The 17,902-nt window shown below is 54.7% G+C and overlaps 1 protein-coding gene across 1 annotated transcript in view; it reads right to left on the bottom strand.

The window, feature by feature from the left end:
- The window catches only part of PLXNA2 (plexin A2), a 141,027-nt gene extending 135,025 nt beyond the window's left edge, over positions 1–6,002 (bottom strand). Inside the window, exon 1 of the mRNA XM_086861757.1 lies at positions 5,881–6,002. The gene's annotated coding sequence lies outside the window, so the exon portion shown is untranslated. The remainder of the gene's footprint in view (positions 1–5,880) is intronic.
- Positions 6,003–17,902: the final 11,900 nt, after the last annotated feature.

The following is a 17,902-nucleotide window of genomic DNA, read 5'->3' as shown; positions in this document are numbered from 1 at the left end:
CACGGACACACGGACACGGACACACGGACACACGGACACACGGACACACGGACACACGGACACACGGACACACGGACACGGACACACGGACACACGGACACACGGACACACGGACACGGACACACGGACACGGACACACTGACACGGACACACGGACACACTGACACGGACACGCGGACACACGGACACGGACACACGGACACGGACACACGGACACACGGACACACGGACACACGGACACACGGACAGCCTGCATCACCCGGGAATGCCTGAAAAGCACCGAAATCCCCCCGTGCCCCCTCCAGGGCTGCGTCCAGCCCAGATTTCCAGATTTCCAGCCCAGATTTCCAGCCCAGATTTCCAGATTTCCAGCCCAGATTTCCAGCCCAGAATTCCAGATTTCCAGATTTCCAGATTTCCAGCCCAGATTTCCAGATTTCCAGCCCAGATTTCCAGCCCAGATTTCCAGCCCAGATTTCCAGCCCAGATTTCCAGATTTCCAGCCCAGATTTCCAGATTTCCAGATTTCCAGCCCAGATTTCCAGATTTCCAGCCCAGATTTCCAGCCCAGATTTCCAGCCCAGATTTCCAGCCCAGATTTCCAGCCCAGATTTCCAGCCCGGATTTCCAGATTTCCAGCCCATCGCCAGCAGGCAGAGGCTGCAGCCCAGCGCAGCTTTGCTCCTGCTGGGTTTGTGCTCGGTTTTCAGTCGGGTCCAGAGGATCCCCTCTAGTGGGATGAGGAGGAATTTCAAGCCCACATCCCACCCCCAATTTCCACCCCCGTGGGGCGCAGGGTGGGTGCGGGACTGCCCCAGGGAGGAGGCCCAGCAGTTCCTCAGCCCATTTTGCCATTTCTCCCATCGGAGGCGAAGGCAGAACCAGGCTGAAGTGCGGATGCCGGGGAGAACGGGAGAAAAGAGAAACATGAGGATAAATCCCTTCGCAGCCGCAAAAGGAGATGATTTCCATCAGCACAACACCTTCGGCAATAAAGGACACCCCGTGCCGCGAGTGTCCCCGCGCTCCCAGTGCCGCAGGAGGTGGCAGGGCCACCCTGAGCCACAGCGGCCCGAGGCTCCCGCAGCCCGGTAAATACATTTATTTCCCCCGCAGGCAGCGGCTCTGAGCGCTGCCGCCCAAGGACAGCGAGCTGCCCTCAATTCTACTTCTGTTCCCTTTCCGTGCTCGCACAAAGGGCCCCGGGCTCCTGCAGGGAGCCCGCGGTGCCCGGGGACACCCAGCGAGCGCAGCTGTCCCCAGGGCTGCTCGGGTGGCACCGGTGGCACCTCGGTGTCACCTCGGCTCCTGCCCATGCAGCCCCGGAGGAGTCGGGAGCACCTTTCCCCCCACCCCCTGTGCTGTTGTTGGCCTCCCAGCCAAGCTGGTTAAGAGATTAACACTCTAAAAACCACATTTACTCTAATTAGCCATGAAATCTTTGTAACTAAGTGAAAAAATGTTTCCCTTGAGGGATTTTTGTCCATTCATCACTGTTTGAATTGCCAGGGAGGGAGGTGGGGAAGAGAAAAGAAGGGGGGACGAGAGAAAAAAACCCCTCAGATCTAATGAATTAATAGCAGAATGCCCTGGGGGAGCGGCGGCTCCTCCACAACACGGGCACCTCAAAGGGGGCTTTTCACAGCTCGCCGAAGGGACGCTGCTGAATTATTTCGAGTTAACAGACTGGAACAGCCCCGCTCCCGTTTGAGCCGGGCAGCTTGGCCGGCGCCTTGCCCTTCCCTTCCCTTCCCTTCCCTTCCCTTCCCTTCCCTTCCCTTCCCTTCCCTTCCCTTCCCTTCCCTTCCCTTCCCTTCCCTTCCCTTCCCTTCCCTTCCCTTCCCTTCCCTTCCCTTCCCTTCCCTTCCCTTCCCTTCCCTTCCCTTCCCTTCCCTTCCCTTCCCTTCCCTTCCCTTCCCTTCCCTTCCCTTCCCTTCCCTTCCCTTCCCTTCCCTTCCCTTCCCTTCCCTTCCCTTCCCTTCCCTTCCCTTCCCTTCCCTTCCCTTCCCTTCCCTTCCCTTCCCTTCCCTTCCCTTCCCTTCCCTTCCCTTCCCTTCCCTTCCCTTCCCTTCCCTTCCCTTCCCTTCCCTTCCCTTCCCTTCCCTTCCCTTCCCTTCCCTTCCCTTCCCTTCCCTTCCCTTCCCTTCCCTTCCCTTCCCTTCCCTTCCCTTCCCTTCCCTTCCCTTCCCTTCCCTTCCCTTCCCACGGACAGAGGGACAGACGGACAGACGGACGGACGCTGTCCCTGTCCTGCAGACAGCTGGGAGGGGACAGGGCGCTGCTGGCAGTGCCACCAGCGCCTCCCAGTTCCTGTTGTACCGGGAAAAAACATCTCGGAGTTAGGTGGGAGGGGAGGCAGAGAATCTTGCCACAACTTAGGCCCATAAATATTTCATATCGCTGGAAGAAGAACGATTATATTCCTGCCAGCACTTTTCTTGTGTATTTTAAATGTGTCACCGCCTTCTACTTTCTCCCCCGTTTGTGTTTCTTGTAACAGGCCCATGAAATAAAGATTAGCTGAATAATCAGGAGTGTTTAGAAATGTGAAGGGGCCTGTCTCAGGAGCACTGCATGCTCAGGTTCATCTTTTTCCAGGTTTTTCCCCCCCGTCCTTTTAAGGATGCCAAAGGCAGGAGCGTGGTTTGCACGGGGTGGAAGCGAGCGGGAGCGCGGGGATGGGAGCACGCGGTGCCCCGTCAGAAATGACAGCCTGAGAGCCGTGAGGAACAGGGGGGGCACTCTCCCCATTACATATTTATCGTTCAGGCTGCAGAGGGGCCAATTAAAACAGCTTGATCACCGCCGTGCTCGAGCAGCCGCGGATGTGCTGGGAGAGGCGGCATGAGAGGGGCAGGAGCGCACGTTCCTGCTGGGATGCGCTGCAGCCTCTTCGAGAGCCACAAACCTTTGCTCGGTGAGCCAAGGTGTCTCCTCTCCTCCAGGATCATCCCTGGGTGGACAAAGATGTCCCCACTCCCCCAGGATCATCATTCAGTGAACAAAGGTGTTCCAGCTCCCCCAGGATCATCCCTGGGTGGACAAAGGTGCCCCAGCTCCTCCAAGATCATCATTCAGTGAACAAAGGTGTCCCCATTCCCCCAGGATCATCCCTGGGTGGACAAAGATGTCCCCACTCCCCCAAGATCATCATTCAGTGAACAAAGGTGTTCCTGCACTCCCAGGATCATCCCTGGGTGAACAAAAGTGTTCCTGCTCCCCCAAGATCATCCCTGGGTGAATAAAGGTGTCCCCACTCCCCCAAGATCATCCCTGGGTGAATAAAGGTGTCCCCACTCCCCCAGGATCATCCCTGGGTGAACAAAGGTGCCCCAGATCCTCCAGGATCATCCCTGGGTGAATAAAGATGTCCCCAGCTCCTCCAGGATCATCCCTGGGTGGACAAAGATGTCCCCACTCCCCCAAGATCATCATTCAGTGAACAAAGGTGTTCCTGCACTCCCAGGATCATCCCTGGGTAAACAAAAGTGTTCCTGCTCCCCCAAGATCATCCCTGGGTGAACAAAGGTGCCCCAGATCCTCCAGGATCATCCCTGGGTGAATAAAGGTGTCCCCACTCCCCCAGCAGAGCGTCACGTTGGCACCCAAAGCCAGCCCAGCTTCCCACCTTCAGCTCCTCACCACTCACGCAATTTCTAAATATCGGCTTTGCTTTCTCTCCCGGTTCAGCTCCTCATCTCAGCTGCCCACGGCATGAGACAGTCTGCACCTACATCTGCCCTAGCTTTTGGGCAACCTTTCCCAGGCATGCTCGAGACTCCCACATTTAGCTGCAACAGGAGTTCCCAAAGTAAGTTCTGGAAAGCCTCGTGGCGGCACCTAAATGGGAGATGCCGGGAAGAGGCTGCAAATCACACATCTCCCTGCGACTCCACAGGTTCTGCCCGGCAAACCGCTCCAAATGTCATCTCCATTTACCTGCTTCGCGAGCCAATTTGTCACATCCTAATGCAATTTGCTGAGGAGAGTTAAAGAGCACAGGGCAGGAGCAGTCACCCCTTCCTTCTGCGGGCTCCCGCAGCCAGCCTGCGTCTGCAGCTTCCCTCTCGCATCCAGCTGGAGTTCCCTTCTGCCGGGAAGCAGGGGAGGCTCGGGGTTAATGCAAAGAACAAGGCAGAGCACGGGGAGAGCTGCTCCCGTCGTGTTGGTGGGTTGTGTGCAGACCTTAGGCAGCGTCTGTGACCTGCCTCCACCGCAGCAACTTGTTCTGAGCTGGGGGAACTCCACGATTAATTACATCGAACAACGCCATAAAGACAAAGAGGGGTAAATTGGGTTACTTCATCTTGCAGGGAGCGCTGGGGATGAGCTTGGGAGAGTTGGGAGGGAGGCTCTCGCCTGGTGAGCCATCTCACAGCTCACACCGATGGGTCACGTCCCTCTCTGCTCGAGCTTCTCTAACCAAAGCTGCTTTATCTGATCCCCTGCACCACCCCAAAATACCGCTTCGAGCTTTGAGGGTGCCCAAAGTGACAACAAACGGCAAAAGGACAGCGATAAAGACCAAAAAAGCCCCACTGAGCACTAACGGATCTAACACCTCTGTGCTAAAGGTAAAAAGCCAAACATCTGTTCCGAGGATGGCACAGATTCTTGCCAGGCATCTGTCCCTCAGCTCTAAGTAGGTCATCTCATTTCACTTTAGTCACCGTTATCAATGGAGCCATCCAGAGCAGGAGGGACAGGACCACGTCCCCAACCCAGCCGAGCTCTGCCAAGCACACTGCAGGCACCGCTGAAGCATCAAGTGCCCAGCACAGAGCAGGAGCAGCCTTTGAGCAGAGGTTTCCCATCATGGCACTCCGAGAACTTCACGTTCCCTCACCTCCCAGCCTCAGCTGCTGCTCACAGACGCACAGGGGATTTATTTTTTTTTTTTCCCCTCTGCCACTTACTATTCACCTCGCTTAAAATTAACCTATTGACTTTCTGATACCCCTTAGAACACAGATTAATTGAACATCACCCGCCTCACCTCCAGGAACGTGCGAGTATTGGCCGTAGCGTGAGCGGAGACAAAGCCGGGGATGCCTGACCGTGCCGGGTTAAACGGAGGTCACGGGCGGCCAGGAAAGCTCGCACAGAGCAGCCTCGGCTGTCACCGACACCCTCCCCACAGCTCCGGGGCTGCGGAAAGCGGGACCAGCACCCGGGAGTTGGGATTTCCCTCAGGGGAGCACAAGCGCGTTCGGCATCTCTCCCCTCGCCTCCCTCCAAAAAGGGTCTCGAGCGGATTTGGGAAAGTTTTAGTGGGGATTTTATGTCTTTTCCCCTAAGATTTAGGGGTGTTTTCCAAAAAGCGCCTCCTTGCTAAGAGGAACTTTTTATGGAGATGAGTTTATCCCGCTGCATCGGCTCCAGACCGTGACTGAGCGGTACCGAGCGGCCGCAGAATTACCGGGGAAGCAGCGATGTCTAACGGGAACGCGGAGCAGCCCGGGGAGGGAGCGGGAGCGACATTCCCTGGAAGCGGGCAACCGGAGCGGCTCCTCCATCCCTTCCCAGGCACCGCCGGCATCTCCGTGCGGCTCCGCGGGCACGGCCGGCACCGACGGGGCCGGAGCCGCCGGGCACCACCCCGAGCTCCGCAGCCCCCGGTGCCACCCGCAGCCCCCGGTGCCACCCGCAGCTCCCGGTGCCACCCGCAGCCCCCGGTGCCACCCGCAGCCCCCGGTGCCACCCGCAGCCCCCGGTGCCACCCGCAGCCCCCGGTGCCGCCCGGCTCGGGCAGCTGCGGGCGGCATCGATCCCGAGCCTCCTCCCCGCATCCTCCGGAGGGAGATGCCCAGCGGAGCCCCCACCCCGGGGACCCCCCGCACCCCTGCGGGCAGCAGCCCCTCGCCATCCGCCGCCACTCACCAGCTCTCGCCGCTCCGGTGCCGCCCGCCTCCCGGCTCAGGGCGGGGGGATGCAGGCGGCCCCCGGCACCATGGAAATCCGGGGCCGGGCGGCCGCCGCTGCCCGCAGCCCCCTCCGCCTCCCCCGGCGCGGCGCGGCTCGGCTCGGCTCAGCCCCGCCGGCCTCTCATCGCCTCCGCAGGCGCTGCCCGAGTGCGGCGAGCGCGGCTCGGCTGCGCTGCGCCCTCCCCGGCATCCGCCCGCCGCCAGCCCGGGCGCGCTCCCCGCTCCGCCAGCCCCGAGCCCGGGCGCGCTCCCCGCGCCGCCCCCGCGCCGCCCCCGCTCCCTCCTTAACCCTTCCTCTGCCTCGGCGCCGCCGCCGGGGCTCGGCACCCCGTCCCCCCCTCACCTGCGCCCCCCTGTCCCCGCAGAGCGCTGCCCCCCGAGCGCTCCCCGCTGGAACAAAGCCCCGCAGCGCCCGGGCAGCCTCGCCCCGCCACAGCTGTCCCCGCCAGAGCCCCGCAGCTGCCCCCGCAGCTGTCCCGCCCTGCGGGGGCTGAGGGGAGCCGAACGGGGGTGTCGGCTCCTGTCCCCCGCTCTGACCCACCGTGCGCCCCTTGGCTTCGGTTCTGGTGGTGAGAGCTGCTCCTGAGCTCTCCGTTCCTCAGTTTCCCCATCTCTGCAAGGGGCTGGCGGCCTGGTTTCCTGCCAAGGCCGGGTGACCTCCAGCAGAGCTAGGGCTGGGGGTGGGCTCAATGCCCCTGAAGCCACTGACCCCCACAGCTCCTGCCAAAAGCTGCCAGAAGCCAACCACGGTGGCCATGGCCAGCTGGGACAGGGTGCCCCGTGGCCACCCACGGCCGGGAACCAGGGGATCCCTCCTTGGGGTTGGGTGGTCCAACCACAGAGCCATGGCCTGGCCTCTCCTGCTGCCTCAGCACAGGGGAAAGCACCTGGAAGCTGCAGGGTACCCCAGTGAGGAGCATTTCCCAACACCCCATCGCCACCTGCAGCAGCCCACAAGGGTTTGGGAACACCTGGAGCCAGGGAGGAAAAGCCAGTCCCAGTGCCACAGCAGGACATTCTGCTCCTGAAAGGCAGGAGCTGACCCTGACCCAGCCAGGGCCATGGGAATCATTCCGAGGAGTGCAACTGGTGGAGGGATCAATACCGTGATGGATTGCTGTTTGCCAGATCTTGTCATCGGGAATTTTTGAGCCATTTTTCTATTACACATTGGAACAGTCGTGAGAGAAAATCAGAGCCATCATCCTGGGCCTCCTCCACGACAAACCTAAGTGACAAAACCAACCCAGCCTCCTCTTACAGTTCCCCTCCAGCCCAGCCTGTGTCACCCTCACTGCTGTCACCATGGCCACAGGAGCGGCCTCGCTGCATCTCCCCTGCCTGGTGCACGCTAGCAGGACCCTGCAGGAGCAGTTTGGGGTGGGAAAAGGCACAGTTGCTGTTATTTTGCTGTTTGCCCGCTGTGGAGAATCCAGGAACCCCGAATTCCATCAGGGAATGCCTTTGCATCCCCCTGTGCACATGCAGGTGCCTCCCTTCCCCCCGGGGTTATAAGCACTGTCCCTCCCCAGGAGAAAGGCACGGGTTGGGTTGTTGGTGTTCTCCCCCATGCCAGCAGCAGCCCCCGTGGAGCCCTCAGGGGGTGTCAGTGGTGCCCAGGCACCCTGCACAGCACAGCACAGCCCCCACTCCCACCCAAAGGGTCCCCTCGACCTCCTCCAGCTCCAGAGGACTTGGACAGCCTGGAGAGATCCCCAGGCTGCAGCTGCTGAGCTCAGGAGAAGCAGCAGAAGGCACTCAGTGGATGGCAGCACTGGTTCCTGAGCAAGCTTTCCTCTGTCCCACTCTGTTCCCAGTTCAGCTCCTGTGCTGCACCTTCCCACAAACAGAACCAAATCCCATTGCAAAACCCATCTTTGGACAAATGCAGATCCCACTAATGCAGCTCCTCCCGTGCAGAACCTCCCAGGGCAGGGCAGAGCGGCTCAAGAGCCTTCCTCTCCTCTCTGCAGGCCCGTGTCTGCATCCTGCCTCCTGTTTATTATTTATTGATGGTCAGTTGTGCTCCTGGACACAGGGGCTGTTTCCAGATAATTATTGCAGCACTGCTGGGCTGGGGAGCAGCCCCAGAGCTGCAGCACAGCTCCTGCAGGGGCACCTGAGCCTCGGGCTGTGCCGGATTCAGGGGGTGCTCGGGTGGGGAGGTGCTGCCAGGCTGAGTTTTTCCTGCTGTAAATAGGAGTGAGATCTGTGCTGAGCCGACTGCTGGGGCACTCAGGGTGTCCTGGGCTGGGAGGGAGCCACCACAAACAGCCAGATCCAGCTCCTGGCCCTGCACAAGCCACCCTCAGAAGCACAGGCAGTATCCAGGTGTTCTCCTGGACAGGTGACAGGGATCAAGGGCTGGAGCTGGGGCAGAAGGAAGCACATCCCCCAGCTCAGTCAGGTGATGGTGACAGATGTTCAGGGAGGGACACACAGGTCCAGTCCTGTGCTCCACACAACCTCTGCACGTGAGTATTTACACACCCCCAAGGTACCAGCGTGCAGAGCCAGAATTTACCAGCCAGGAGAGCGATCTGGATGTGACATCCCCCGCTCCTGTTCCCAAATCTGGGACAGCCCAGGCCCTTGGCCCTGCCTGTGGTGCCACCTGGGCACCAGTGGCCACTTCCTTGGCAGCAGGGGCACCAACACAGGCACACAGAGCTTCAGTGAAGGAGCTGGGAGCTGGACAGCTGCTGGCCAAGGAGGGGAGATGGGCTATAAAACCATCTCTGAACCCTTGGCTTGCACTTCTCCCTGTTCTCTAGCCCCAGCACCCTTTTCTGAGGTGACAGAGCAGCGTTGAAGGAGCTGGGGAAGCAAAGCAGCAGGGAAATTCCAGGCTGTGTTTGCAGCCCGTGAATCAGTTTTTCTTTGTCTGTACATTTGATAACCTCCACTTCCGAGCATGGGGGTCACAAATCTGACCCAGGAGCCTTCCAAGCCTCCCAGCGCCCCCCATTCCCTGCAGGGGCTGGAGAAGAGAGAGAAGGGAGAAGGGAGAAGGAAGAAGGGAGAAAGGAGAAGGGAGAAAGGAGAAAGGAGAAAGGAGAAGGGAAAAAGGAGAAAGCAGAAGGGAGAAGGGAGAAAGGAGAAAGGAAAGGAGAAAGGAGAAGGGAGAAAGGAGAAGGGAGAAGGGAGAAGGGAGAAAGGAGAAGGGAGAAGGGAGAAGGGAGAAGGGAGAAGGGAGAAGGGAGAAGGGAGAAGGGAAAAAGGAGAAAGGAGAAAGGAGAAAAGAGAAAAGAGAAAAGAGAAAAGAGAAGGGAGAAGGGAGAAGGGAGAAGGGAGAAGGGAGAAGGGAGAAAGGAGAAGGGAGAAAGGAGAAAGGAGAAAGGAGAAGGGAGAAAGGAGAAAGGAGAAGGGAAAAAGGAGAAAGGAGAAGGGAGAAAGGAGAAGGGAGAAGGGAGAAAGGAGAAAGCAGAAGGGAGAAGGGAGAAGGGAGAAGGGAGAAGAGAGAAGGGAGAAGAGAGAAGGGAGAAGGGAGAAGGGAGAAGGGAGAAGGGAGAAGGGAGAAGGGAGAAGGGAGAAGGGAGAAAGGAGAAAGCAGAAGGGAAAAAGGAGAAAGGAGAAAGGAGAAGGGAAAAAGGAGAAAGGAGAAGGGAGAAAGGAGAAGGGAGAAGGGAGAAAGGAGAAAGCAGAAGGGAGAAGGGAGAAGGGAGAAGGGAGAAGAGAGAAGGGAGAAGAGAGAAGGGAGAAGGGAAAAAGGAGAAAGCAGAAGGGAGAAGGGAATCAGCCGGGCACTTCCCCGGGCGCACCCAGGGCGACAGAACAGAGCCATCACTCCCCGGGCAGGCACAGCACGGAACCAGCACAGGGGGAAAAGAACCTTTCCCCCCATTCCCGGCCGGGTTTCGGACACGGACAGCCCGTCCAGGAGGCGATTTCGGCTTGGAGCGGCTGTGCGAGGCCAAGAGCACCATCTATAGGCACCGTCTATAGGCGCTGACAGCTCCCGCTGCCACCCAGCCCGGCGGAAACCCAGCGCAGCTAATAATTATTCAGCACTAATCACTACAATAGAAGAATCATAGGCAGTTATTTAGAAATGATTGTTTCCCCTCAGTTATTACTTATGACAGTGAAAGGAAGTATCAAATAGTCAAACCCACATGTATATGGGAAGCTGAGTGAAGGATCAATGGGAATTTAACCAGCACTTTACGCTATTCTTCCTCTTTAGAAGAACCTTGTCAAGTGATTTTTTTTCTCTCTCTCCCGCTCATAATGTCTTCTTGGGAAATAAAAAGGATTTTTCTTTTCCTAGCGTTGCTTATCCCTTCCTCTCCTCAGTTTTCCCATAACTCCGAGCTCTGGCTCCTGCCTCTGGATCCCCTGGTTTGAACTGAGCTGAAATTAACTCCAGCTTTTTCTTCCTAAAACAAACTCTGGTTTCATTAAGTGCAAGGGCAGGAGAACAGAAAGTCTCCGAATCCCGAGTTCCAGAGTGTCTTGTTACTGTCAGAAACACAATTGCCTGTGCCAGGGTTGTGTCAGGAATTCCAGGTGCAGACAATGTGCCATTTTTAATCATCTTCCCACAGCTAAGAGCTGAAAGAAAGGGGATCATACAGAGGAGAGCACAAAAATAACCCTGAAAAAAAAAATTATCAGTAATATTTAACGATGTTAAAAAATCAACACAACATGAAAACATTGGCCACGCTGGAGTGATGGGGTCACCTTCTCCTCTCCTTCCTTTGGCTCCTCAGCCTGACCCAAGCTCTGCACAGGACTCCCACCTCTGTTTGAAATAAATATCCTGCTGCACCCTTGTGTTTCCCCCATCCAGGACTGCTCTCTCCCCCGTGCTGCTGTGGGGTGGCTGAAGCAGCTGCAGCCCTGTGGGTTCCCCAGTGCTGGTTTGTCATTAATTACTGGCTAATGACACAGCTAGAGCCCAGCTCGCAGTGCTGGGGCAGCCTGCAAGGGTTTCATGGCTGGGAGAAGTGTCCAGAGCTCAGAACTCCAGGCCAGGGCACATCCCCAGCGTTATTCCTGCTGATCCCAATTCCCAGCATCTCCATCCCAGGCTGTTCCTGGGGCTGCTTTGGTGTCCTACAACCCATGGCAGGACTTGCACAAAGATCCCAAACGCTGCAGGGCCCGTGGTGACACAGTGTCCCCTCTGGAGGGCTGGAAAGCCAAGGGGGGCTTTAGCTGGGCTCTGACTGAGGCTTCCCAAAATCTCTGCACCCAAATCTCCTCAGGACTGGCTGGGCTCCCCCTGCTGCCCTTCCCCAGCTCACTGTCTTGGGGGAGAAGCATCTCTACTTTTAGTTCAGCTGCTTGCTGTGATTAAGAAGCTGCTTTAGCAATAAATCTCCCCTGCGCTGCCTTCACAGGAAATCTTTGGTTCCTTCACCATAAAGAAATGAGTATTTCAAGCTCCCTGTCCTAATGAAGGTAAAATACAGAGAATATTGTCAAACACGCTGTGGCTCTGTCTTCTTTTCCACAATAATCTTTCTAATTCTTCTGTAGGCGCTGTGTATCTCTGACAATGCCAAACGGAATGAAATGCAAACCTAAATGATTTCAAACCCTAATTTCATCTCCTTTTTCCCTCTTCTCTGAGGAGATGGAGATTTTTTTTCTCCTCCTGCATAATAGGTGGGACTGGAAATCCTTTGATTTGTGGGTCTGGCAGAGTTAATCTGCTGCTGCAAATTCTGCAAAGCGTTTTTTGTAAGTGATGGAGGAATGCAAAGCCTGCAGCCTTCTTATTGCTCCAGACTCTTTCCAGGATTCTTGGGAGTTTTGTCAGGAAAGGGAGGGGGATGTTCACAGCCAAATACAAAACCAGAAGTTTATAAAAATCCTTCTCTTCAGGTAACTCAGCCAGCACCAGAGAAAGGCAGAGCAGACACAAGCTCATTTTAAACACTATTATCAGTTTTGTTACAACCACAAAGAACAGAGGCTGTTAAAGGACAGAAACAACAAAAGAAGAAAACTTCAAGAGCACCAACCCTTTCATTTCCCCCTGAATTTCCATCTCACCTGCTCCTCCAGCACCTCCTTGCAGCTCTCTCAGTGCCCAGGGCAGCAGAGTGAGGAACCCTCAGTTCCTCCCCTGCCTTCCCCCAGCACAGCCCCTCTGCACAGAGCCTGCCCTGGCCTGGAGAAATGTTCATCATATGGAGAGATTTATTTCATGTGTGTGAGTGCTGATTGCAGAAGGTCCTGGGTTTAATTGATGTATTGGATCATGTGTGGGGAGTGTATCCAGGGAGTTTTCACCTCACAGATGTACAGAGAGGGACCTCCTCTGGCTCCTTTCTTTGCCTCAATACCCAGCAAGGGGCCCAGGAATATTGGGGGATTAATGTCACAACAGAGGGAAAAAGTCTGCCATTCAATCTATTTAAACATTTGATTTCACCAGTGCACCAATTAGACATTCCCTGTCTAAAGAGACCACGGATTAAAGCAACAGCAACGCTGAAAAAAATCATAATCTCTTTGGAGATCTGTCTGTGGACGGATCTTTTCTTTCAAATGATCAAGGCAAATATATGAAATTGAGAAAAAAAAGAGAAAAAGAAAAAAAAGACCTCTTAGAAGTAAACTTTAGGGCTCTGTGAATAATTTCCCCGTTCTTGTCTGTGCTCCCTTTCATGAGCTGCTTTTCCTTTCCCTGGCACCTTCTCCCTCGAGCCCATTTGCATTCCCCTAATTAAGGAGCTGCCAGCCCTGCAGATGCCACTGTGCCCTCTGTGGGGTCTGGAGGAGCCTTTCAGACACCGATCCCAAGTTCCCAGCTCTGGGGCAGCTGGATGAACCCACCCCAGTGCGGGGTCCCAGCTCCTGCTGGGGACAAACCCCGACCCCAAACCTGGGAGCTGCACTGCAGCTTCCACCAAAAGCAGGGGACAACCTTGCATTTCCTCCAGGGACACCCCCAGAGGAGTCACAGGTGTCTCCACCGAGCTGCTCTGCTCCTAACAAGTTTCCTTCTGACAAAAGAAGGCCCCAAATCTCCATTTGTCCCTCCCAAAAGTCGCTCGGAGCGTGGTGACGGCACCTCCCCGGTGCCAGCCTGGTGGGCAGTGTGCCCCTGCTGACCTGGGGTGAAGTCCTGGCTGCTGAGAAAGACAGAAACACACCCTGAGGAATGAAAAGAGACCAAAACTCCTGCCCAAGCCCCTGTGCCATCCTCAGGCTGTGACTGGAGCCACCCCCGGTGCTCCCCAGGCTGTGCACCAGGAAAAGCAGCTCGGGGTTTCAGGCTGAGGGGGAAGGACTGGATCACAAAAAAAGGAGACCAAGTGGATGATTTCTGCCAGCTCCAATCCCTCTGCAGCTCTGCCAGGACCTACTTCCAGCTCCTCTCTCCTTATTTAGATGAGTAGAAGGTTTAAATGGGGAAGTTTTCCTTGGCAAATGTGTTCTGGCAGCCGAACTGGACCGGTTAAATTTACCCAGCCCAGACAAAAGGAAGAGGCTGTTTCCAATCAGGAGCGCTGGAATTTTTCTCTTCCATGATTTCTGGTGCTCCTTGGGCTGGGGGTTCAGCTCAGGGGGAGGGGAGAAAGGGCAGGGAGAACCCAAATGTGCAGGTGAGGCAAATCTGATCTGAATTCCTCAGTGCTGCAGCATCCTCAGGCTCCAGCTCCTGGCGCTGCAGGGCTTCAATCACCCCAGGTTCCTCATGGTCAGCCCAAACCCAAGGCTTGGAGCCCATTTCTCTGTCAGCTGCGGAATTCCCAGGCCAGCAGAGTTTATCCAGGGTTGGGCTGCTCCAGGAGCCCTCACAGCCTTGAGGGGTTTCCAGGAGGATGTGACCCTTCCCTCCCTTCCCTCTCCTGGGCAGAGCTCCCCAGATGGAGAAATCCAAATTAATTTAAACAAGAAGTGACTCTGGCAGGCTCATTTTAAAGTTATTTTGTGCTTTATTTCTCCTGTGGTGCTGGACACCAGACGGGAGAGCTCCAGAGTGGGGGAATTTCCTCTCTGCTGAAGAGGCTTTGAGAGAATTCTGGGATGGGATGGGAATGGGATGGGATAATGGGATGGGATGGGATGGGATGGGATGGGATGGGATGGGATGGGATGGGATCAGTGGGATGGGATCAGTGGGATGGGATGGGATGGGATGGGATCAGTGGGATGGGATGGGAATGGGAATGGCATGGCATGGCATGGGATGGGAATAGAGCCCTGGGCTGGCTCCATCCCAGCTCCTGCTCGGAGGGACCGGAGGGTGCCCAGCCCCAGCCCCAGAGGACAAAGGAGCACAAGCCACTGACAAACCCAAACAAAAATAACCGAGCAGAGCCAGAGAAGCCGAATGTTCTCAACACTGGAGAACAAAAGGAAGGGGAACCGTTTGTCACCTCATAAAGGAACTGGAAGAGAAAGTCTTTGACGATGAGGGAGGACGATTTGCTCTCATGGGCCAGTGCACAGCCAAATATCTCCAAGCTGTTGGGAGCAGACTGAGTGCGGCAGGGCCAGAATGCCATTGTACACGCTCTGAAAAAAACAGGGGGGAGAGAAGCACCACCACAGAGAGGTACTTCAGAAATAAATCACGGCCTATTCATTAAACCAGATTATTTAGTGAAATCTATTTTCCTCTTCTCTTTATTGCTTTGTTTTCTTTTATGTTAATTCTGCGTCTGCTTAAAGTTGAATTCCTTGATCTGCAACATCTTTAGCTTTAATTTTTATTTTTTTTTGCCCCTCTCTCTCTTCTCCTCTTAGCAGCGAAATGAATTCAAATAATTTGCATTTATTGCAGCGTACATCCAGCCTCATCTGTAGCCTTTGGTGTGACTGAATTGCTTTTCTGCTTCATGGGGCACATGGAGAGGCTGCAGAGAGCCCCTCGCCACCCCAGGAATCATTCCCTGGCACTCCCACGGTGCTGCAATATTTATCATATTGATCCTCTATAAAATAAATAAGCAAAATGATATTATTGGAAGCAATGATCTGATGAAGCCACGGACTGAATCAATCACTTGGCAGGGACTTTAGAGCAAGCAGCCGCTCGCTCTCAACTGTTTCCAGACTCAATTTGCTTTACAAATGGGTTTCTCATCAACCCAAGCACTCACGGAGGGAATGTGTCCTTCCACGGGATCTCCTTGGGAAATAGGGGTGTTATATATGGGTTCTATACCAAATCCAACTTCTTTATAGCCACACACTTCCATTTCTTAATTAACTTTAAAATCTTCTTTAAGGAAACACCTGATTCATTTCACGGATTTAGCTCAGAGAGACCCGAACTTCTCTCCGAGCTTACCTCTCCTTGCAGGAAAGCCAATCAAGCTGGCTTTTCAAAGGATAACTGCTATAAACCCTGCATAAAAAGGGGGGGAAAACACAGCTGGGACCTCCCCGTTGGCTTTTTAACAGCTGTTGGTAAACACGTCTAATAACTCATCCTGTCAACGTGCTCACTTGGCCATTACACGGAAATATTCATAAACGGTATTCCCAGTGCTGATGGCTCCATTTCCTTAATGAAATCCACAGAGTTTACTTTGCAAAGTTTAATTGCTGGAAGAATGGGTGTCGGGTTTCTGCTGCCGACCTGCTGCCCTGAAATCCTTCCAGCTCCCATGTACAACAAGGAAAGAACTTAATGGAGCTTTTGCAGCAGTGGCTTAGCAGCTAAGCCACCTTTAAGCAATAATCCCGGGAAATGTAGATGGAGATGCTGGAATCTCCTGCCTTCCAGGAGAATAGATTTTAGGTAATATGAAATTCAGTCCTGCTAATTGACTGAGCAGGGGATTTCTGTGGGGAATGGCTCCAGCATTGGAATCCAGGCATTGATTCCATCTCCTGGATGTGGATGTGTGCAGCAGGACGGAGCTGGAGAGGGAAGAGCTGGAGCAGGAGTCAGCAGGGCCAGGCAGGGATGGGTGAGAGCGCTGCAATCCTTGTGTGAGTAACACACACCCCAAAGTCTGGGGGATTGTCATCTCGCACCTTTTATCCACCAAATCTGTCACAAACAGAAGGCTGAGATGGTTGGAATTGCTGGAGAATCTCTGCAGCCCCGACTCTGATTTAAACCAGGAGAATCCTGCATTTCCCAGCAGCAGGGAGCCCAGCTCTCCTCAGGGATCCCAGCCCAGGTGAAAGCATCCCCAAAGGTCAGAGCCCAGGGCTGAAGGGGTGTTTGCCCACCAAATCCTCACCAGGAGCTGCCAGTCCCATTCCTGCCTCCATGGCTCCATCCCCAGCTGGGAACAGCGATCCCACTCACCTCATCCCACCCCAAACACACCAGGAGAGCTCTAAACCCCAGCCTGGACCAAACTGCTGAGCCAACAGCGGAGGGGATTTCTGGAGCTATCCAAACACAGAACAAACTCATTTCAGCACGCTCTCTCTCCCTCTCTGACATGGAAAATAGCCTGGAAAACAGCGTGTGCTGCTGCCAGCAGGAAGGGGAGCTGGGTGCCAGCACTTAAACAAGATCAATCACTTCCAAGAGCAGCCTGAGCACGGAAGCAAAGCTCCCTGCGTGCCCCAGCAGCTTTGCACTGCTCAAGTTTCTCTGGTTTTGCAAAACGCAGCTAAAAACTTAATGCTGACTTTGGGAGGTGTGTGAGGGGAGCGTGGGCACAAACAATTCCTCATTAACAGGAACTGTAATTCATTAAATCCAGCCCAGGCCACAGCAGTTCCAGAGCTTCTGGAATCTGGAATTCCAGAACTTCTGGAATCTGGAATCTGGAATTCCAGAGCTTCTGGAATCTGGAATCTGGAATTCCAGAGCTTCTGGAATCTGGAACCTGGAATTCCAGAGCTTCTGGAATCTGCTGCACCTTCCAGCCAAGCCCAATCCAGGGGAATGCAGGGGTCTGGCCCTAAGGATCAAACCTTGGCTGGGTCACGCTCTGCTGGTGCTGCTGGCAGGGAGGAAAAGGGGGTGAAAACCTCTCCGAGCTCTCCCCAGAATCTCTCCTGCTTGGGGAGCTGGGTTTAATCCCAGGGAAACCTCAGCAGCAGGAATTCCCTGCCAAGAGGACACGGGAGCAGGTTACAGCGGGGTCCATCTGCAGCATTTCCCCCAGTATTGTTAATTCCTCATTGATTAATTTCACACAGACTCTGGGCTGTGGGCAGTGTGTCGAGCTGGGAGCAGATCTCGTAGCACATCAGATGTTGCATCACAAGAAACTCTTTGTTTCTGGCTTGTGCAGCAGTTCAGATTCATGTCCAACCTCTTCTCTCAGAAAGCTCCATTTAAACCTTTTCCAGCTGATCCAGAGAGGACCCATCATGCAGAGATGTTGTTAAAATGTTGTTAAAATTTATGTTGTTAAAAGCTAATTTCACCTGATGGCTCCTCCAAGCCAAGGGAAACAGAGGCAGGGTTTGGGCAGAGCCCTCATCCCATCCCCACCTTCCTCTGCTCCCCCACTTCTTTCCTCCTCTTCATCACTCCTCCCTTCTGATCATTTATTTTCAACTGCTTTATTTTAATTAAACCCATAAACAGGTACAAACAAACATGAAGAAAGGAAAGATTAAAGTCTCTTATCTACTAATTACAGTCCAGATGAGATGTTTCAGATAAATGATCAGAGCATGGTGTATTTATGGAGCTCATCATGCTGTAATTAATTCAGCACCAGGGTTACACCTGTGTGGGCTCTCAGCCTGGGCTTTTCTTTGTGGCACACGTTTGTTGCCTCCTCCTGCCCTCACCGAGAGCCTCATTGACTCCAAAATAAATAAATATTTTATTTATCAGGGCAAAATAAATCTTACTTGGCCCAAACTCTGTTTGCACCTCTGGGGAGAGTTTATTCCTCCTGCCTCTGTGCTCAGCATGGCCACAGGCTAGGAATCCACAGCCTTGCCTTCCACACATCCCTGACTGATGTGTGACTGATGATGGGCCCACAGCTTCTTCTCCATCCCCATCCTCACCTTGTTCTGGTGTGGAACGAGCTCTAATTAATAAATGTCCGTGTGTCTCCTCAGACAGGAGCCAGCAGAGA

This window comes from Cyanistes caeruleus, chromosome 24, assembly GCF_971803275.1.
Source record: "Cyanistes caeruleus chromosome 24, bCyaCae1.hap1.1, whole genome shotgun sequence".
Lineage (NCBI taxonomy): Eukaryota > Metazoa > Chordata > Aves > Passeriformes > Paridae > Cyanistes > Cyanistes caeruleus.
The sequence above is the reverse complement of the archived record's forward strand: the minus strand, read 5'-3'. Positions and strand labels throughout refer to the sequence as shown.